This window comes from Helianthus annuus, chromosome 8, assembly GCF_002127325.2.
Source record: "Helianthus annuus cultivar XRQ/B chromosome 8, HanXRQr2.0-SUNRISE, whole genome shotgun sequence".
Taxonomy (NCBI): Eukaryota; Viridiplantae; Streptophyta; class Magnoliopsida; order Asterales; family Asteraceae; genus Helianthus; species Helianthus annuus.
In genome coordinates, this window is record NC_035440.2 from 82,998,078 (window position 1) to 83,017,187 (window position 19,110).

Here is a 19,110-nt window from a genome sequence, read left to right on the forward strand (position 1 = left end):
GTGGGAAATCTTGTTCATCTTTTTGCGAATGCTATAAATGTGGCGGTTATGTAACTGCATAATCTACAATTTCTCCCCCTTAGGTGAAACCGTCAAAATCATGTATAGGTGTTTATTTTGTCATTGTGATTGTCCGCCTAAAACTGGTTCGATGGCTTTATAGCCTAGTTGGCATCTTGGTGGTGGGATAAGACTTTGGGACCAATAGGTCGTTCGATTTCCACAAGGGGGTTTTCCTATATTTATTGGGTTTCCTCCTGAATTGGTGTATAGGCATTATGCCTACTGGAGATGGATATGATCGGGTGGTTCCGCTGGTGGCACGATGGTACTCCAGTAGTCCATCAGTGATTCAAACTTGCTATTCAAAAAAGAAAAAAAAAACTGGTTCAATACTGTAATGAGGAGATTAACTAACAAAAGGTAGAAAATGGGACCATTGGTTATCACATAATGTTATAGATGGGTAAAAAGTGCACGCAATACAGGTCAAGCTGGCTTGGTCCGGGTCGAGTTTTGAGTGGTATACATACAACTTTTTTACACGTTTGACTCAATTGATGTGTATGTATTGTATGGTATAATCAATAATGGTTTAGTCGGTATTTATTATACGCTGTTTGACTCGACTGATGTGTATGTATTGTATGGTATAATGTTTTAATGAGTATATTATCCGGCAGTATCCGTGAATCGCGCATCTCAATGTCACATTATGATGGATGATTTGGAATATGTATACATGATTCACAAAAAAAAAAAAACACCTTTTTGACAGGATTTTTTTGTTTTAGTGTTTGGTGTATGGGGACAGGACAATGGGACATCTACTTGCCTTCATTGCATATATTTATTAGAGTTAATTGCTCGGATGGTCCCTGTGGTTTCAACATTTTTCATGTTTAGTCCCCACCTTTTGAAAATAGCAGGTATGCTCCCTATGGTTTGTCATTTTGTTACTCGGATAGTCCCTGAGTAGATGTCAGTTAGTTTGAAAATAGCAGGTATGCTCCCTATGGTTTGTCATTTTGTTACTCGGATAGTCCCCAGAGTAAATGTTGGGGGACTATCCGAGTAACAAAATGACAAACCATAGGGAGCATACATGCTATTTTCAAAATGTGGGGACTAAACGTGAAAAAATGTGAAACCACAGGGACCATCCGAGCAATTAACTCTATTTATTAATTAACCATTTTGTTGTGGGCCCGGAGATAAAATAAATTGGGCTAAATTATTCAAACTTAAGAGGCCTAATTTTTATTGTTTTGGTCAGCTAATTGACCCCTCACCAACCGTGGCTGTATTTTTTTTTAGATAATACAAAATTTTCTTTTTGACTGCTTTTGTTTGCCTTTCACACGTGACACGACAGTTTGATAAAAGAATTGGATTCATACAACGGGTTTGAGTTTATGATAAAACTCATAATTTAAATAAAAAAATACAATCTCACTTAAAAAAATAAAAAATACAATGTTTAAAAAGTTAAAGTAGGTTAATCTAAAAATACACATCTAAAGTAGGTTAATCTAAAAAAATACAATGTCATTAAGAAAATATAGATAAAGAGCTGGACGAATCAGATGAAGAGTGGGATGACATTTTTGATATTAAAAATTATTGGAGAGAATGTATGTGTTTTTGTGATTGATGTGTGTTTGAGTTTGTGATTGGTTTGTGTAAATATATGTATATATATTAGATTTTTTTTTTGAAAAAAGAACTTCATAAAAAACAAACCTCCGACCCAAACGGGCAAAAGGCCAAACAACACACACACCCCGACCCAAACGGGCAAAGGGCAAAAAATTACAATATATAAATAGGATATTTACACCAATCATCCCAACTAATATAATTACATGACGTTCTATTTTTAAACCAAGAGTAACCTCTCGACTTAATTTCCCTCACAATCTCCTGCGGGCTATGACTGATTTGATTGAAAACCATCTCATTCCTTCCTTTCCAAATGCTCCAACACGAAATAATCACCAACCCTTGGATTATTTTCTTAGCCTTCTTTCCAACTTGAGAATAATTGTGCATATCCAGGATGTCTTTGAATTCGAAAATATAAATCGGGGAGATTTTACACCAAACGCTTATGTCCGCCCAAACCCGAATCGCCACTGGACACACCGTAAAAAGATGCTCCACCGTTTCTTCAAACTCGTTACAAAAAGGGCACATAACAGATTCAATGTCCATATTCCTTCTTTTTAAGTTCACTCTCGTAGCTAGTCTATCCAAATTACTTCTCAAAGCCAGTGGCGGAGGTTACTTGGTGCCCGGGGGTGCACCCGCCCACCCCAATGTTTCGGGTAGAAGTGTATAGGTTCCGATTTTTTGTCCGGAAATTTTAAAAGTTATATAGGATCGCCTCTCCCCAATTATTTTTCCTAATTATGTATACAATATATAAATTAAAGTAAAGTTTATTACCACTTTATATATCCTAAATATTTATACAATATATAAATTAAAGTAAAGTTTATTACCATTTTGTATATAAGTGATGGGAAGTTTTGTAAATATATTTTAACTCTTATTTGTTTAACCCTAGATTACCCACCACACAATAAACTTAATCGCAAGTTTTTATATGTTAGAACGGATCCTTTGAATGAATGAATTTTTTGTTTTATTTCGAACTATTATTATTTGACCTGACCCGAATCGATAGCAGACCCGACCCGGAACATAACGATAGGAAAAAAAAATTTGGGTCCCATCACTTTACGCCCCCTCTAAATTTTTGGTCAAGCTCCGCCACTCCTCAAAGCCACAATGTTGCATTTAATAGGCACCCATTTACACCGATCGAAATTAAGAAGCTGACTATTTCTCCTTTCGGCGATCAACGCTTTTTTTACAGCCTTCATCGAAAAACCATCTTTGCTATCATCGATCCAGACCCACCTATCCTTGGAATTGTCGAGGGTTACCTTATTAATGGTCTCGCTACATTCCTGCCACTCCTTTAGCTCCACGTCCAGCTCAGGCTGTCTAGACCAATTTCAAGCATAACCACCGTTTCCCCTGTTCATCTCCATTCTATCTGCTACCCTGCAATTTTTAAGCAATTCCAACCCAAATAGATGTGGCCATCTTTCCATAAAAGGAGTATTTCCTTTCCATGTGTCGATCCAGAACCTAATATCTTCCCCGTTCCCAACCCTACCCAAGACCTAATGGTTTAAACCCTTCCCTTTGATTTTAATATTAGAATTTGATTTCGCAATATTTTTCCAGCACCCTCCCAGGTTACCATTAAAAGGAAGAAAACACCTCTGATTTATATTGCCATGACAAGCATCAATCACTTTCCTCCATAAACTTTGGTTTTCAACCTTGTACCTCCTTCCCCATTTAACTAGAAGGGCCTCATTAACTTCTTTGAGACGACTGATACCCAACCCCCCATTTAATTTAGGCCACGTAACCCACTCCCAAGCCACCCAGTTCACTTTGTTATAATCATTTGAACCCGACCAAAGAAATTTTCTCATTTTAGCTTCCAAAATCTTAATAATCCCAGCAGGGGCTTTATAAAGCGACAAATAGTAAATAAGGAGGCTTTCCAACACTGAATTAAATAGAGCAAGTCTCCCCCTATCAAAATAGATTTAGCTTTCCAAACCGACAACCTTTTGTCAAAAAACCTCAATTATCGGGGTCCAGTTACTTATTCTATTCATATTAGCCCCCACCGTAATCTCCAAGTAAGATAACGGAATATTGTCCGTATTACACTGTAACACCCCAAAACGGGTTTGGTAGTTTAAACCCGGTTACTATTAAGAAACGGGTAAGGTACCGTTAATGACAAAAGTTAACCTGTAAATGAAGATTAACTAAGAATAATTAACCTAGTTGATTCTTGGTATCATTAGTAGTAAACGAAGAGTTGTAGCCTTATTTAATTAAAACGAAACATGATGGACCAAAGTGGGATAAGTTGAAAGTTGTGTTATTAAATGAAAATAACACACACACACACACACTTGGTGTGTGTTCTGTACGTGATCAGGGGAAGGCTCTAGAGAGCCAAACCCTAGTTCATCATATATCATCCAATTGAAGGATGAATCGAGGCTCAAATTCAAGAAGGAACATGAATTAACGATCACCAAGCTAGGGGATTATAAGGTATGTCGAATTTTGATGTTTAATGAAGTTGAGAAATCTTGATAAACATCACAAGTAGTGATTTATGTATGAATCATAGAGGTTATGGCCAAATTGGCAATGTATGCTTGCTTAGGAACGAACCCTAAGTGAAGATTTTGAGTAAATTGCTATAAATTGAGTGTTTTGATGAATTACTACACCTAGCTAAGTGGGTTTATGTTTAATCCATGAAAGGGTATGAAATTGATTGTGAATATGTGTAGTATGTGATGTGTACATGTATATAGATTGAGTATGGTATATAATTTGTATGATGATTACTTGTATTGATGAATGAAAGTGATAATTAGGAAGAAAAGCATGAAATACTTGTACATCATGCTTAGAAAGTAGTACGCACACCAAGTGTTTGATGAAATGTCTAAAAGACAATAATAAATGAAATTGCATGCAAGTAATGAGTAAACAGATATAGTTCATGTGAGATTATGTAGGGATGATGTTGAGTATGCTTTATGCTTGTTTGAATGGATTAACGAAGTCATATGTGAGATGTGAATTTGATATGGTTGTTTATATGTATAAGCATATATGCTAATAAGAATGTGAATGTAATGACATGAATGTATAGGAATCATGTCAAGATGGTTGAGAGCGTGGAAGGCTAACGGGCTAAGAAGACTCAAGTAAGCGAACGCAAATACGGACGCGCAATGTAAGTGTATTCCGGACTTACCCTTTAGTTTCTAAAATGTATTGTAGTATGACGATTATCGTGAGTCATGTAAGAAGGTATGAATCAATGGAAGTATTAAGGTAAGTTTGGCGAAATGAGTCGAAAAGTGGTTAAGGGAAGAGTTTCTAACAAGTGCGGGTAAGAGGGAACTTACAATTTGGTATCATGTATTAAGAGAAGATAAGTAGTTACAAATGTGGATATGGGTTTGATTGTATGTAAGTAGTTGAAACTAATAGGAGAGTATGACTATGAACGTGTAAGATGTAGATTGTAAGTATGTGCGTACGGATAGAAAAGTATGTATGAATGAATTGGTATTTAGCTAAATGCATGGACGAATGAGGTTTGTTTATGTGTATACGTGAACCTATATATATGAATGAAGTCTGACGATGCTAATCGATTTTCTATTAAGAGTGTAATGGAAGTGCAGGAATACTAATAATGGAAGTAAAGATTCGGTATTGAAGTCCGATGAATGTGTTCGAATGGACGGGTTAATGGATTTATATAAGTGAGATCAAGAGATGTTGACGCTCGAATATACATGTTTTAAAATTTATGTATGATGTCACCGGTTGCTAACAATGTGTTTGTATGTGGTGACCGCAGGTTATACAGGTTTATGGATTTCTCATCATTGAGTGTATGCGGTCGAAGATCGAGTTAAGACATGGATTGTACGTGTGGGTGCATGGTCACGTAATTTAGTATAAGTATGTCAGGTCTTAATTAAATATATAGAAGGGATTAAAGTATTTAAGGTGAAAGAATGAATATAATGACAGAAATTTTAAATATACATTTTCCGCTGCGTTAAATTTGGTTAAAACGTGTTAGGGCGTTACATACACCCCACTACCTTGGCCATATCTTTAATATCGTCCACTTCCACCCCATCCCGTAAAGATTAGATTTATGTAAATTAATTTTTAAACCAGAACATAGATAAAAAATTCTCAAACATCTCGACACGCTCGTCACATTATCCTTATCCCATTCCCCCATCAAAAGAGCATCATCCGCATAGAAAAGATGAGAGATTTTCGGACCATTATTTGGCGTTTGGATTCCTTTAAACCACCCTTTAACCCGGCTTTATTAAGAATGCTGAAAAGAGCTTCCATAACCAATAGGAACAGAAATGACGATAATGGGTCTCCTTGTCTAATACCTTTGGAACAACTAAACTCAAAGGTGGGAGACCATTGGTTATCACATGATGCTATGATGTTATAGATGGTAGATTTGTTTGATTTAATATTTGTTTATATTGCATGGGTGCGCTTAGAGGTGGTAAAAAGCACACACAATATAGGTCAGGCTGGCTTGGTCCGGGTCGAGTTTTGAGTGGTATACATACAAATTTTTTTTACACGTTTGACTCAATTGATGTGTATGTATTGTATGGTATAATCAATAATGTTTTAGTCGGTATTTATTATACGCTGTTTGACTCGACTGTGTGTATGTATTGTATGGTATAATGTTTTAATGAGTATATTATACAGCAGTATCCGTGAATCACATCTTGTTAAAAATACTATTTATACAATTTATTCAGTTTAAATGTTCATTGCCTTCTCTAATATATTTCCATGTTTATTGTTTGTGAGGTTGTTGTCATTGGGCTAGTAACCGTTATGCTTAGCTGTTGATTGCTGTTGATTGCTTTGGGCTTAGCTGTTGATTGCTGTTGATTGCTTTGGGCTTAGCTGTTGATTGCTTTGGGGATCCCTTGATTCTCGGTGGCCCCTTAGGGCTTGGCCCGTATAAAGAAGGGTGTTTGGTGTGGCTGATTCATTCGAGCTCCTTACTTCACTCGCTCTCATCTTATATCATTCTGTCTTGATTCCCTCTGCTCACACGTATATTCGTGAGATTAGGGTTTCCTTCTGTCTTATACAGATCATCCTACTGGAGATCTTTACTTGTAAAACAATCTGTGTTGACTGATTGTCTATTGCGTGTATCTGATTGCTGAGATTCATAATAAAACTGTGTTTGTGGTTTCAATCCTTGAGTTCTGACATGGTATCAGAGCTCCGAGGTTAAACCGGTGCTCTGGTGGTCTACCGCTGCTCTGATTCTGGTCTTGCCGCTGCTCGTAAAACCCTAAGTTCTAGGGTTTGTGGCTGTCTTCTGTTTCCGAAGCCTCTTTGACTTCCTGGAGACGGATCTACTCTTGAAGGTTGAAACCCTAATTTTTGGGACTTTTTGCATTTCGCTTGAAGAAGACTCTAGTTGGTCCCTCTTTAGGGCAAACCAACAGATTGTGTTCTTGGTTCTCTGATCAGAAAACTTGTAACCCTAAGTGAAGGTTACAAGCCTGATTGACTGGAGATTTTGCACCCACTGTGAGTCCGTTCCATCCCTCCCTCTTATTTTTACTCTGCATAATTTTTTTGACTGTTTTGAGTCTAGGCATCTTGATACCATATTTTAGGCATACCGGTTTGATTTATTGGGACACAGAGAGGGTTCACTCTGTTGCATTTAGTTGGTCAGTTGTGTTGTGGCTCCCTGGATTACGTCTGCGGAGGCACCTTGAGTGACGAACCTCTAATCGGACCTCTGTCCAGGCTTCGCCGGTCCTTGTGATTTGATGGTTGTGTTTTTAATTTTTTACCTGCCTTTGTTTCTGTGTTACTTTCTGTGTTTGCCTGCCAAATATGCCTGATAAATCTGATTCATCTGTTACCTTGGTTAGTAAGCTTGATGCCAGTGATCCTCTATATCTGCATGCTAGTGATTCCAGTGGTCTCACTATTGTGAGTATTAAATTAAAAGGAACTGAAAATTACGTGGTTTGGTCAAATGCTATGAAGCTGGCTCTAATGGCTAAAAACAAACTAGGGTTTATTGATGGTACTTGTGTTAAATCTAAAACTGATGATGTTCTTACTAGTCAATGGGACAGATGCAATTCAATTGTGTTAACATGGATCTTGAACTCTGTTTCTGAGGAATTATATGTTGGACAAGTCTATTCTAGGCTTGCGTCTGAAGTATGGGATGATTTGAAAGACACTTATGATAGAGTTGATGGTTCTGTTGTGTTTGGTCTATTTCAAAAAATTAACTCTGTGAGTCAAAATGGTGCTAGTGCCTCTGAATATTACCATAAGATTAACACAATGTGGAAACAATTTGATGCCATGCTACAGTTGCCCTCTTGTACTTGCAATGCTTCCACTAAATTTAATGAATTTAATCAGCTAATTAAACTTATGCAATTCCTGATGGGCCTGGATGACATTTATCAACCTGTTAGGACAAATCTTTTAACCAGGGATCCTCTACCAACTATCAAAACTGCCTTCTCTATCATTTCTAGAGAAGAGTCTCATAGAGGATCAAATACTGGGTCCAAAGCTCCTAATGTTGGTTTTGCTGCTAAAATAAATAACTTCAATGACAATAAAAAAAGGTTTAACAAGGGCCCTAATCCTAATCTTAAGTGTACTCATTGCAACAAAATTGGGCATACTGTTGACAAATGTTATGAGCTTCATGGCTACCCTACCAATTATAGACAAAAGCCAAATCAAAATGGTCAATGGTCTAGGTCTAATAATTCTACTAATAGCAACAATAGTCTATCTGTGAATAATTCTGTGAGTGACAAAAGTGCTAGTTCCTTGAACACTCTGTCTGCTGATCAGTTTTCTAAGTTGCTAGGTTTGCTGAATGAAAATAAAACTGAAGAATCCAATGTAGGAGGTAAATGCTTTAACTCCTTCTCGACTCTTAGAAACTATAAAAATTCTTTCTGTTTTAACTCTATGGGGCCTTCAACACAGAATCTGAATTGGATCATTGATTCTGGTGCAAACCAGCATATGGTCATGACCAGTGAAAACATGTTTAACTTAGTTGATGTGTCTGAATATAATATCACCATTAAACATCCAAATGGGACTGATGCTAAAGTCACTAAAATTGGGTCCTTTAAGTTGTCAGACTCTGTGATCTTATAAGATGTTTTTGTTGTGCCAGAGTAATATGTGAATCTTATTTCTGTCTATAAGTTAGCCAAGGACAACAAACTTAGGGTCATTTTTGATGAAAATACTTGTTACATTCAGGATTCCTGCACAAAGAAAACCCTGGTGACTGGTAGACAAACTAAGGGTTTGTACTTTTATGGTAACCCTCTAGGCACTAATTTCTCTTCTTGGTGCTGTGTTTTAACAGTTTACAGGGCTAAAGCCATTTTTTTATAGATCCCACAATATAAAGATGGTAAAACACAGGGTATGAATCTGATTGCTGTTAAAACACAACTGTATGAATCTGAATGCTAAAACACAACTGTATGAATCTGATTGCTGTTAAAACACAACTGTATGAATCTGTTTGCTGTTAAAACACAACTGTATGAATCTGAATGCTAAAACACAACTGTATGAATCTGCTTGTTGTTAAAACACATCTGTATGAATCTGGATGCTAAAACACAACTGTACGAATCTGAATGCTAAAACACAACTGTATGAATCTGCTTGCTGTTACAACACATCTGTATGAATCTGCTTGCTGTTAAAACACAACTGTATGAATCTGTTTGCTGTTAAAACACATCTGTATGAATCTGAATGCTAAAACACAACTGTATGAATCTGCTTGCTGTTAAAACACATCTGTATGAATCTGCTTGCTGTTAAAACACAACTGTATGAATCTGTTTGCTGTTAAAACACATCTGTATGAATCTGAATGCTAAAACACATCTGTATGAATCTGCTTGCTGTTAAAACACATCTGTATGAATCTGGATGCTAAACCACAACTGTATGAATCTGCTTGCTGCTAAAACACAACTGTATTAATTTGCTTGCTGTTAAAACACATCGTCAAGAAAACGAAGATGATAAGAACAATATTTGAATGGTGATGATGAACTCGGAGATGGTGGAGATGGAGAAGTGTTTTAATTTGATCCGGTGCTCTCCATCGTTTCTAAAGTTATACATTCCATGCGAAATGGAAATCCTATAAATAGGTGTCTTGAAATTTCATTTGTGACTTTTGCAATTCCGGTAGCGAAGCTCTGCCGAGGTGTCTCCAGGTCTGTAATCGTGTCAAATCAATAAAGAAGACATTTAAACTACTTCCTAGTGCAAATCAAGTTGATACAACATCAAAACGTCTGTTCATGTTCCTGACAAATGGCTCTATTTAGCTGCTCTTGATGACTCATGTTGATAATCATATTGATGTACCGGATTCATTTAAAAAAAAGACCATGAACCGCAGTGCAACGCACGCGCGCCCATAAACTCCTAGTTTAGTACGGAGTATTTATTTATATATTTAAATTTTAATTTTAATTTTAAATTATTATTATTATTATTATTATTATTATTATTATTATTTTATTATTTAAATTAAAAAGAAAACGTAATGAACAGTAATGAACAGTAATGAACAGGGTTTCTTTTCATTACCTGCCCACCATATAAAACCCTCAACCCTGCCTACACCCATTGTTGGCGGTCACACATGTTGCCGCCCTAGAGCCGTAGAAAAGGGAACTCCGGGGAAGTTCCGCCGACTGTGTTGGCGCTTCAACTCTTTCAATCGAAACCCTAGATCACTGTGAAGCTCATGGTGACGATCGTTTATCTAAGTACAAGGCGGTCGTGGTTCAGTTCAGACCTCAGCCAGTCGGCGGCTAGGGTTCATGACTCGAAGGTGATGACGGAGACGATGTAGGTTAAGTTTCAGGCGATCAATGGTGTCAAACGATGGTCGTTCAGAACAAATGGACGGTTAGCGACGGTCAAAACAAGGGAACACATTGATTAGGAAGGCGATATGTTTGGTAAGATTTAATCCTGCCCATTCTGTTTTGCATGTTCGCTTTAATCCTTTGATTTCGTTTCTGCAGTTGAGTCCTGAGTTTTTCTATTTGGAATGATGTCTTATGTCGAGATCGAAGGATACAGGAAGGAACATTAAAAAGTTATGTAAATTGATATGTGGTTTGTATGACTAATAAAGATTGTTCAACAAATATGCCAGTTCTTGAGATAACTTTTTGGTAAAGTATCTGTGTTTTGAGTTAGATGTGATTGTTGAAAGTAGTGGTGGTGATTTAGAAGTACCATTGTAACTGAAAAGTTCATTGATATGTTAAACAATTTAAGTGCACCGTTGTTATTTTAGACCTACTACTTATAATCATAATTCTTGATATAGAGGTAACATATGGGTTTTTTTTTACAGTTAAATGGAACACACCTTATAAAAATACTGACATGTTCAATGCAGCAAAAACCAAAAATCCTAAATGAAAGAGGGAGAAGAGATCGAGGTGGTTGTCACGTTGTCGGAAGAACGATGGGGAAGATGATGGCGTTTGCAGCCAATGAGTTCATCTAGGGATCCGGCGAACTTCCGGTCAAGCCCCGTGTTACGAACCAAATCGTTAACCAATTAATCCAAAGAAAATAGATAAGAAGCTTGAAAGAACTTGAAGATTTTTAGAAGAGATCAATTCATATTTTTCATTCATAATAATCTCAAAACATCTAAAGCCATTATATAGGCTCTACATAAATTGATGAAACTAGTAAATAATCTAACCACCCACTAACCCATTATCTACTACTAAACTAACAAATAAAAGAAATACATGTAGATATAATTAAACTAAAATAATGTAAATGCATGATGGACTATGGCACACATCATTCCACCCCACTCGAATTCGACTTGTCCGCAAGGCGAAAATCCGGTTACAACTTGGTGGAAACCACGGCAGACGCCACTCGGTCCGTCCCAAAGCGTTTGGAGAAGTCATAGTGAAACGCCATGGTGTGGTCTCAATGTAGCGCCACGGTGGTCGCCAATCACGTCTCCTCATGCCACCGGGGACCTTCGACATAGTTGCAAGTTCCTTTTTTTGTGTGAACATTATTTGCCGAAGTTCTTTCTTCCAAAGCTTTGTTAGGCATAATAGATCTTGAGGAGTTCCGTGTAGTGATTGCCGGAATCGTAGTCTTCATTATAATCTTGGTTGTAACGGCAATTGTTGTTGATGGTGTGGTGAGGATTTGTGGTGGTGTTGCTAATGGTGTGGCAGGTTTTGGTGGTGGAGTAAACGGTTCCGGAGATAGTTTTGTTTCTGGTGGCGGTTCGGTTGCAATTTGTGGGGGTGTGACGGAAGCGGTTAACAAGGATGGCAGTGCGACAACGGTTGATGAAGGTGGTTTGATGGCAACTGTTGGTGGTGTTGGGGTTTGGATTCGTGGGACTTCCCATGCGGTTCGGATAGATCGCAACTCATTGGAAATGGTTTGCAATTGTGACACGAGTTTCGCCAAGGATTCATTCATCCATTGAAGAAACTCGTTTTCGGATAGAGTGTGAGCAGCCATGGGTCCGGGGGGATCACGGCGGCTCTGATACCAATTGTTACGAACCAAATCGTTAACCAATTAATCCAAAGAAAATAGATAAGAAGCTTGAAAGAACTTGAAGATTTTTAGAAGAGATCAATTCATATTTTTCATTCATAATAATCTCAAAACATCTAAAGCCATTATATAGGCTCTACATAAATTGATGAAACTAGTAAATAATCTAATCACCAACTAACCCATTATCTACTACTAAACTAACAAATAAAAGAAATACATGTAGATATAATTAAACTAAAATAATGTAAATGCATGATGGACTATGGCACACATCACCCCGGTAAGTCGATCCGTCGTAAATTAAAATGCTTTTGTTTGTATTTCTGCAGTTTTCATACAATTTCTTTTTTTTAATTTTGGTTACGGAAAGGGTTTTAATTCTGAGTATGTTGGTGCCTCTGAGAAATTTCATGTTCTCTGCTTGCCACGCATGTCCTCTGCTTCGTCCACCAGATCTCCACATCCTACCTCCACTGCCACTTTGATTGGTTCAGGTGGTGCACAACTGATTCCACTTACTTCTTCATTTCGTTTCGCCATCACAGAGACCGACCGGTTGTGACGGCTTCACACATCAGTCCACGCTGAACGATGGCGGCGGCTAGGAGGTGTTCCGGTTACTGGAACGTCTACAGGAGGCGGAGGTGTTCCGGCAGAGGGGATTTGGTTCAACACGGTTACGATGACAGTGAGATTTAGGATTCCGACAACCCCTTGATACTCCGACGGAAAGCTCCAGCCTTGAATGTCACTTTTTCAGTTAGAACGGAGACAACCTGAGATCCGGCTTGAATGTCACTTTTCCAGTTAGTGAGCCTGGGTTTCGACTTTAGGTGACGGTCACCCCGTCGACGAAGAACCGGCAAAGTTTAGGTAAGCGCTCTTTACATGCAAAATGTGATGATAATGAAGATGGTCGATTCCTGGTTTAATTTTTCTTTTGTTAAGCATTCGAAACGTATTCTTTGAAATATTTGCTTCGAAATTGGAATATTCTTGATACAACTTGATTTAGAACTGATACTTGGAAATTATTGCGAGTTCGATGAAATTTATTGCACTTTTTATTGAATTTTGATTTAATCTCATGGTGTGTGCTTCTTTTAAATTGTGAATTTCATTGGTAATATAATTGGGATTATGTGGTTGGTGATTTATGCTGTGAATCGAGTTAAATCAATTACCTGTTTGCATACATTTATTATTTATTTGTTACTTGGCTATTTGGAATGTAATTATCTGTTTAAAAACATAAAAAGTTAAAATGGTCCTTTTGCTGTGACAGGAGCATTTTCACTGTGTATGTATGTGTATTTTGGTTGTTTTTGAAAGGAGACATTTTACAAAACCACCTTAAGATTTCATATGTTGCTTTGCATTTCTTATTCAAAAACCTATTAGTACCTTTGGGTCATTTTGAACTTTAATTAAAAGCTTATGGGCTATTTGGGTTAAGTGTTATTTTTATAACAGGTGGAAATGGATTGAACAAAAAGTGAGAAATTAGAGGCGTGGGTCGAACGGGTCATAACTGGCATGGAAAATCTTGCCCTACCCATTACAACTCATATCCCAAAACCCCTTGGAAGGTTATTAAAGCAATTTCATTATGTAGTTTCGTTATTTTTATATGTAATATAAAAAATGGTCAATCGAGAGTATTTTGGTGTTTTTTTCAATTGCAAGTCTTGCTGAGTAATCTTGATAGTGGAAAGTTGATGAATATTAATTTTCTTTTTCAAGTAAAAAAAACTTTTTAAGCCAACTCAAGGCCAAAGCCGTTGCGACCCGAGCCCGCTTTGACTTGAACTCATTCTGACCCAAACTTGAAAGTTGTGATTTAAGGTATCGCATGGTGGATTCGAGACTATGGTGGTGTTTGGTAATGGTAGTTCTTTGTCGTTGTTTAAACTTTAAAGCTTCGTCAAGAGTTGAGTAGCTTTAATAATAATTCTTCCCCGGGTGAGTGGATTCTTTGTTGAGCAAGATCAAACCCCAAAAGTACATTCAGTAACTCTGCATTGAAGGTGTATATATTTCTTTGACGTTTTGATATACGCCTTCATCACTGAATCGTGTGCGCGTTTGTATATCTATTCGGTTAATTTTTTTAGTTGTTTCAGCGCGGGCTGAAACCAACTTTGCCCTCACGCAACGCACGACACTTGCTACTGCAAGATGAGAGCCAAAGGAGCAAAAGTCTACCAGGTTATTGCACTTTATGCTCTTAAAGCTTTACTCAATTTATATTGATACATGCATTGTCGGAAATTTATTTTGACTGTTGAGGTCAAACTTGACCTATTTAAAATCTGAAATATTTAAGTTTAGCGACCTTTTTTAAAGAAAATTCTGATAGTTTAGTGGATTTTTTTAGTAGCTTTAAACAGAAAGTGTTTGTGCTGATTTTGTATAAAAAAAGCTAAACAAATTTGGAGTTGAAAAAGTCATATGTTGACCGAAAAGTCAAACTTAATGTTGGGATTTACTGGTTTTTAATCTTTCAGGACCTAAACAAGAAAGGGGCCATATAAGAATGCTGACATTTAATGAACCACCTACCAACATTTATGTAAGTACTATGCTCTACTTTCAATTAAGGGTGTGAATTTTACCTCAACGGGTTAGTCTAAATGGTTCAGGTCCATGGACACATTTACCTAAAAGGGAAGTGTTCATGTCAACTTGATAGGTTCACTGGTAGACTCGCTGAAGGCGTCTATTATTTTTCTAGACTGTGTTTATGTAATAAATTAAACTATTGGGGTATTTTATATGCCAATTCCCAAGTTTAATTGTTTAAGACTAATTGACATATCTTAAATTAAAGATAATCGCCTCAAAAAGATGAAATTAACATGTAATTTTAGAATTTTAAAGTATTCACATGCAAAAAAACAGCATTTGTTTGTGCCAACTCGAAAATACATGTGTGCGGCATGACGTTCGGGTTTGTGTCAGGTCCACCATCCTAACCGTCGAATACGACCCATTTTGCAGTGCTATTCAATCTTCGACTGAATGATTTAGCTTCTGATCAAATATTTATGTTGTGCAGATTAATTCGAAGAAAAAAGCCGTAAGCATGAACTAAATTAAAAACACGCACTGTTGGTACTCGCGCAACACGCGACGGCGAATACTCCTGGTTAATATAATACATTGATTGACGTTGAGTAACTGATCAAGAAAAAGAAACAAAAGTTCATTGGAATTTGCAAACATGGTGATGGTGGGGTGTTGTTTCATGAGCAAAAATGAAACAAAAGTTTCCAGAAATATTTAACTATGAAATTGAAAGCTGGTGACGTGGATATATATCTAGAATAGTCTTGCAATATTTACAACACCATCCTAAATTTAGCAAAACTTGGAACCTCAATGCTAAAGAAAGTTGTACACAAACTCTTAATGAAGTTACATCACATATTGTGTGAGGTTGTTTTAATTACGGGAACACTCTTGATAATAATATATATGAACGAAAACTTAGTGGGGGCCAATAAAGCTTCGCCAGTGTATCCACGTATCTAAATGCGGAAGTTAGGCCGCTTCCTATAGCTAAGGGCTTGGCTCAAAAGCATTTCAAGAAACCAAGATATAGGCTCATGGCCACTTAAAGGGTGAACTTACAATGGATTAGATTGTGAGAGGAAGGATATGCGTAAGGTGTTTTCTTCTTAACATATAAAGGTTTAGTATTTTCAATACATAAAGGTTCAAGGTGCAAGATTGCACCTTTATATATGCATAACACCCCAAGGATTCCAGAATTTGTTAGGTCAAGGATAGGACAAAACAAAGTCTACTTTGAAAATGGTTGGGAATTGTTGGAAATATTTTCAAAATGACAATAAAAACCTCAATAGTTGTTGGTTTGAGTCTTGGTAAAACAGAAAAGAGAAACAAAGATTTGAATTGTGTTGGTTAGCCGGTTCCATGAAATTGTTAAAAGGTGATGATTCAAGGGGTTGTGATATTTCGGTCGGTGATACCAATGAACCATTATTACTCTTCGTAAAGATGTCTATTCAAAGGGGTGTCGTGACCATTCGAAAGGTCACGAAGAAGCCTATATATAATAACCAAACTTCATATAAAAAAGAGAGAAAATCCTTACACGCAAATGCATACAATATATTATGTTGGTACGGACGTAATTTCTAGTTACTTGAAATCCATGAAAACTCAATAAATTCAATCGCTTATCACCACAGGTGTAGTGTTGATAATGTATACTACACGTATCTTGGGAAATAATTTGCCACAAACCCACAATCCATTGCTCTACTGAATGATGAGAGCGAAATTTATTTAAGGATAAAGATTACTCGTCTCAAATAAATAAGTTGTTGTTTCCGTTGTTGTTTACATTGTACTTTAGTCAAATTTTAGCACGTAGTAACCAACATATGCACTATTGTTGTATCTAAGTATGTTAGTTTTACTCTTGAACCCGATATTTTGATAAAACGTTTTAGTGAGAGCGTATAACTTATACATGATATCCAATAATCATATCTCCAAACTATAGTACAATCCACTAATATGTCATCACTCATCACATACTATGATGGATAATGTAGAATATTTTATACAACTTGCAACTTTTTGACAACCTTTTCTTGGTCAAAATGAGATAATGGACTTGTAACAAATTCGACTTTTCCTCTACTTTGTTTAAGGAGGTAGTGTTGGGTGTATGGGGACATCTACTTTTCTTCCTTGCATATTTATTAATCAATTATTCTCACTCTCTATATTATTTAAAATATATTCAGTTGATAATCCTAGAGAAAAATGGAACTATTTGTGGACCATATCATACAAAACTAAAAGCATTTGAATTAAGTTTTACAAAGACACGATTAATACATATTTAGTCTTAAATTTGTAATCACATAAATATATGTACACAATGTTGTATAGATTAAATAAGAGACATTTTTATAGTTATAAAATTGTCTTATTTATCACAGTTAAAAACCTAAAACAATAACTTTAAGAATTTATAATTTATTATCTAGTGGTAGAGTGTTTGTCTTTATAAAAGTGGTCTCAGTTAAAATTCTGACAAATGCAAGACGATATTTAGGTGTAAAAAGTTGCTTCTAAAAAAATTACAAGTATTTATATTTTTTATTTAATTTATAACTTTTTATTTAATTAGTGTTGTATCAAGTGCCTTTGTATTTTACTTTCAGTGATCGGTTGACTAGGCGGAAAGTTATTCAAATTGTATATGGATGTTTTCAGTGGGATATTACTAAGTAAATGATATATTATATTATATTACTAGTTTATAGACCCGCGTATCACACGGGTTGAATAAAGACGATATCTTATATAAATCCGTGTAACATACGAGACTATACCCTACTAACTTAGATGATAATAATTCATAATTATAATAATATAATAATTACAAATAAATAATAATAACAACAGCAATAACAATTTTTCTCATCTGTCTCTCAGGTTTGCATTTTTTTGCTATTTTCATCCAGCTCATTAACTTTATCAAAAAAGTTAGTTAAATGAGGGACGTTTTTGTCTTTTTTATTTATTTAATTTATTATTTTTTAGTCCAAATAAAACGCATTCCATTAATTTATATCACCGGTCAAATATGAACTTAAAAAGATATGTAAATATTTTCTACAATAATGAGATTTAACTTAATTATTGTTGATATTAAATTACAAAAATAAATTAAAATATAAACTATACTATATAAAATATAATTTAAATTTTAAACCATATACCATATTCGTTTTTATAGGTTTATGGACATGGCGGTATAAAATTCGGTGAATACGGAGTTATATTTATAAAGTATTTATTTTTTGTATTGACAACATGTTATATTAATAACAAAAATGGGATATCAATCTAATATATTATTAATAAAATAATAATATTGCAACATTAAGAGATACCTATGTGTAGTTATTCTCTAACAAGTTATTAGGTTAGATTAGACAATCTAGGTCTACAAGTATATAACCTAATTTGGTTTGATCCACAATGATTAAAATATAAAAACTTTATATCATATATGAAAATAAAAATTAATAAATAAATAAAATACTACAATGATATAAGATAAATATATTAATGTATTACGTATTTATCTATAGTTATGTATAGATTAATAAAGTGGATATATTAATATGATATAATAATAATATGTATTTATTTGTTGTTGTGTATAAATTAATAAATTATATATCTTTAATATGATATAATAAATTGTATATTAATAGGAGGAGTAGGAGAGAATGCCACATGGTATTTTCTAAGATAAATTAAAGAAAGAATGCCATGTGGCATTAACTTGATTCTTTTATTAATATTAGATACGTTATAACAATCACAAGCTGATTACGTCAGCATTTAATAGTTGTCGAGAGTGGTTGGTCAAAAGTGGCGGCCACTTTTGACTTTTGGGGGGTTTTTTTTTTTTCATTTTCATGTAATAGTTATTTATAGGTGATGCTAAATTATAATTTTATCCAGGTGTAAAATTACGATTTCGCCCTTGATTCAAAATAAAATTTTGATTTTGCCCTCTGGTTAAATTTACGACTTTGCCCTCAGTTAAAAAATACAATTTTACCCCCAGTTCAAAATAAAATTATTGTTTTGCTCTCAGCTAGAGTCCTGTCAAATTACGACTTCGTTCCCAGTTTAAAATAATGATTTTGCCCCCAGCTAAAAATTACGATTCTGCCCGCAGCTAAAATATTACGATTTTGCCCCCATTTCAAAATAAAAAAAATGGTTTTGCCCTCAGTTCAAAATATT

At 35.5% G+C, this 19,110-nt stretch overlaps 1 long non-coding RNA gene across 5 annotated transcripts; it reads left to right on the forward strand.

Annotated features, from left to right (window-relative positions):
• Nucleotides 1-12,590: 12,590 nt before the first annotated feature.
• On the forward strand, nucleotides 12,591-15,751 carry LOC110873205. Of its 5 annotated transcripts, none has more exons than XR_004865132.1 (5): nucleotides 12,591-13,176; nucleotides 13,777-14,330; nucleotides 14,418-14,511; nucleotides 14,811-14,875; nucleotides 15,362-15,751. It is a non-coding gene; the product is annotated as an uncharacterized LOC110873205 (long non-coding RNA). The 5 variants fall into 5 exon arrangements; XR_004865130.1 differs by having other exon boundaries at nucleotides 14,427-14,511; XR_004865129.1 differs by having other exon boundaries at nucleotides 13,777-13,892; nucleotides 14,149-14,511.
• The last annotated feature ends 3,359 nt before the right edge of the window (nucleotides 15,752-19,110 follow it).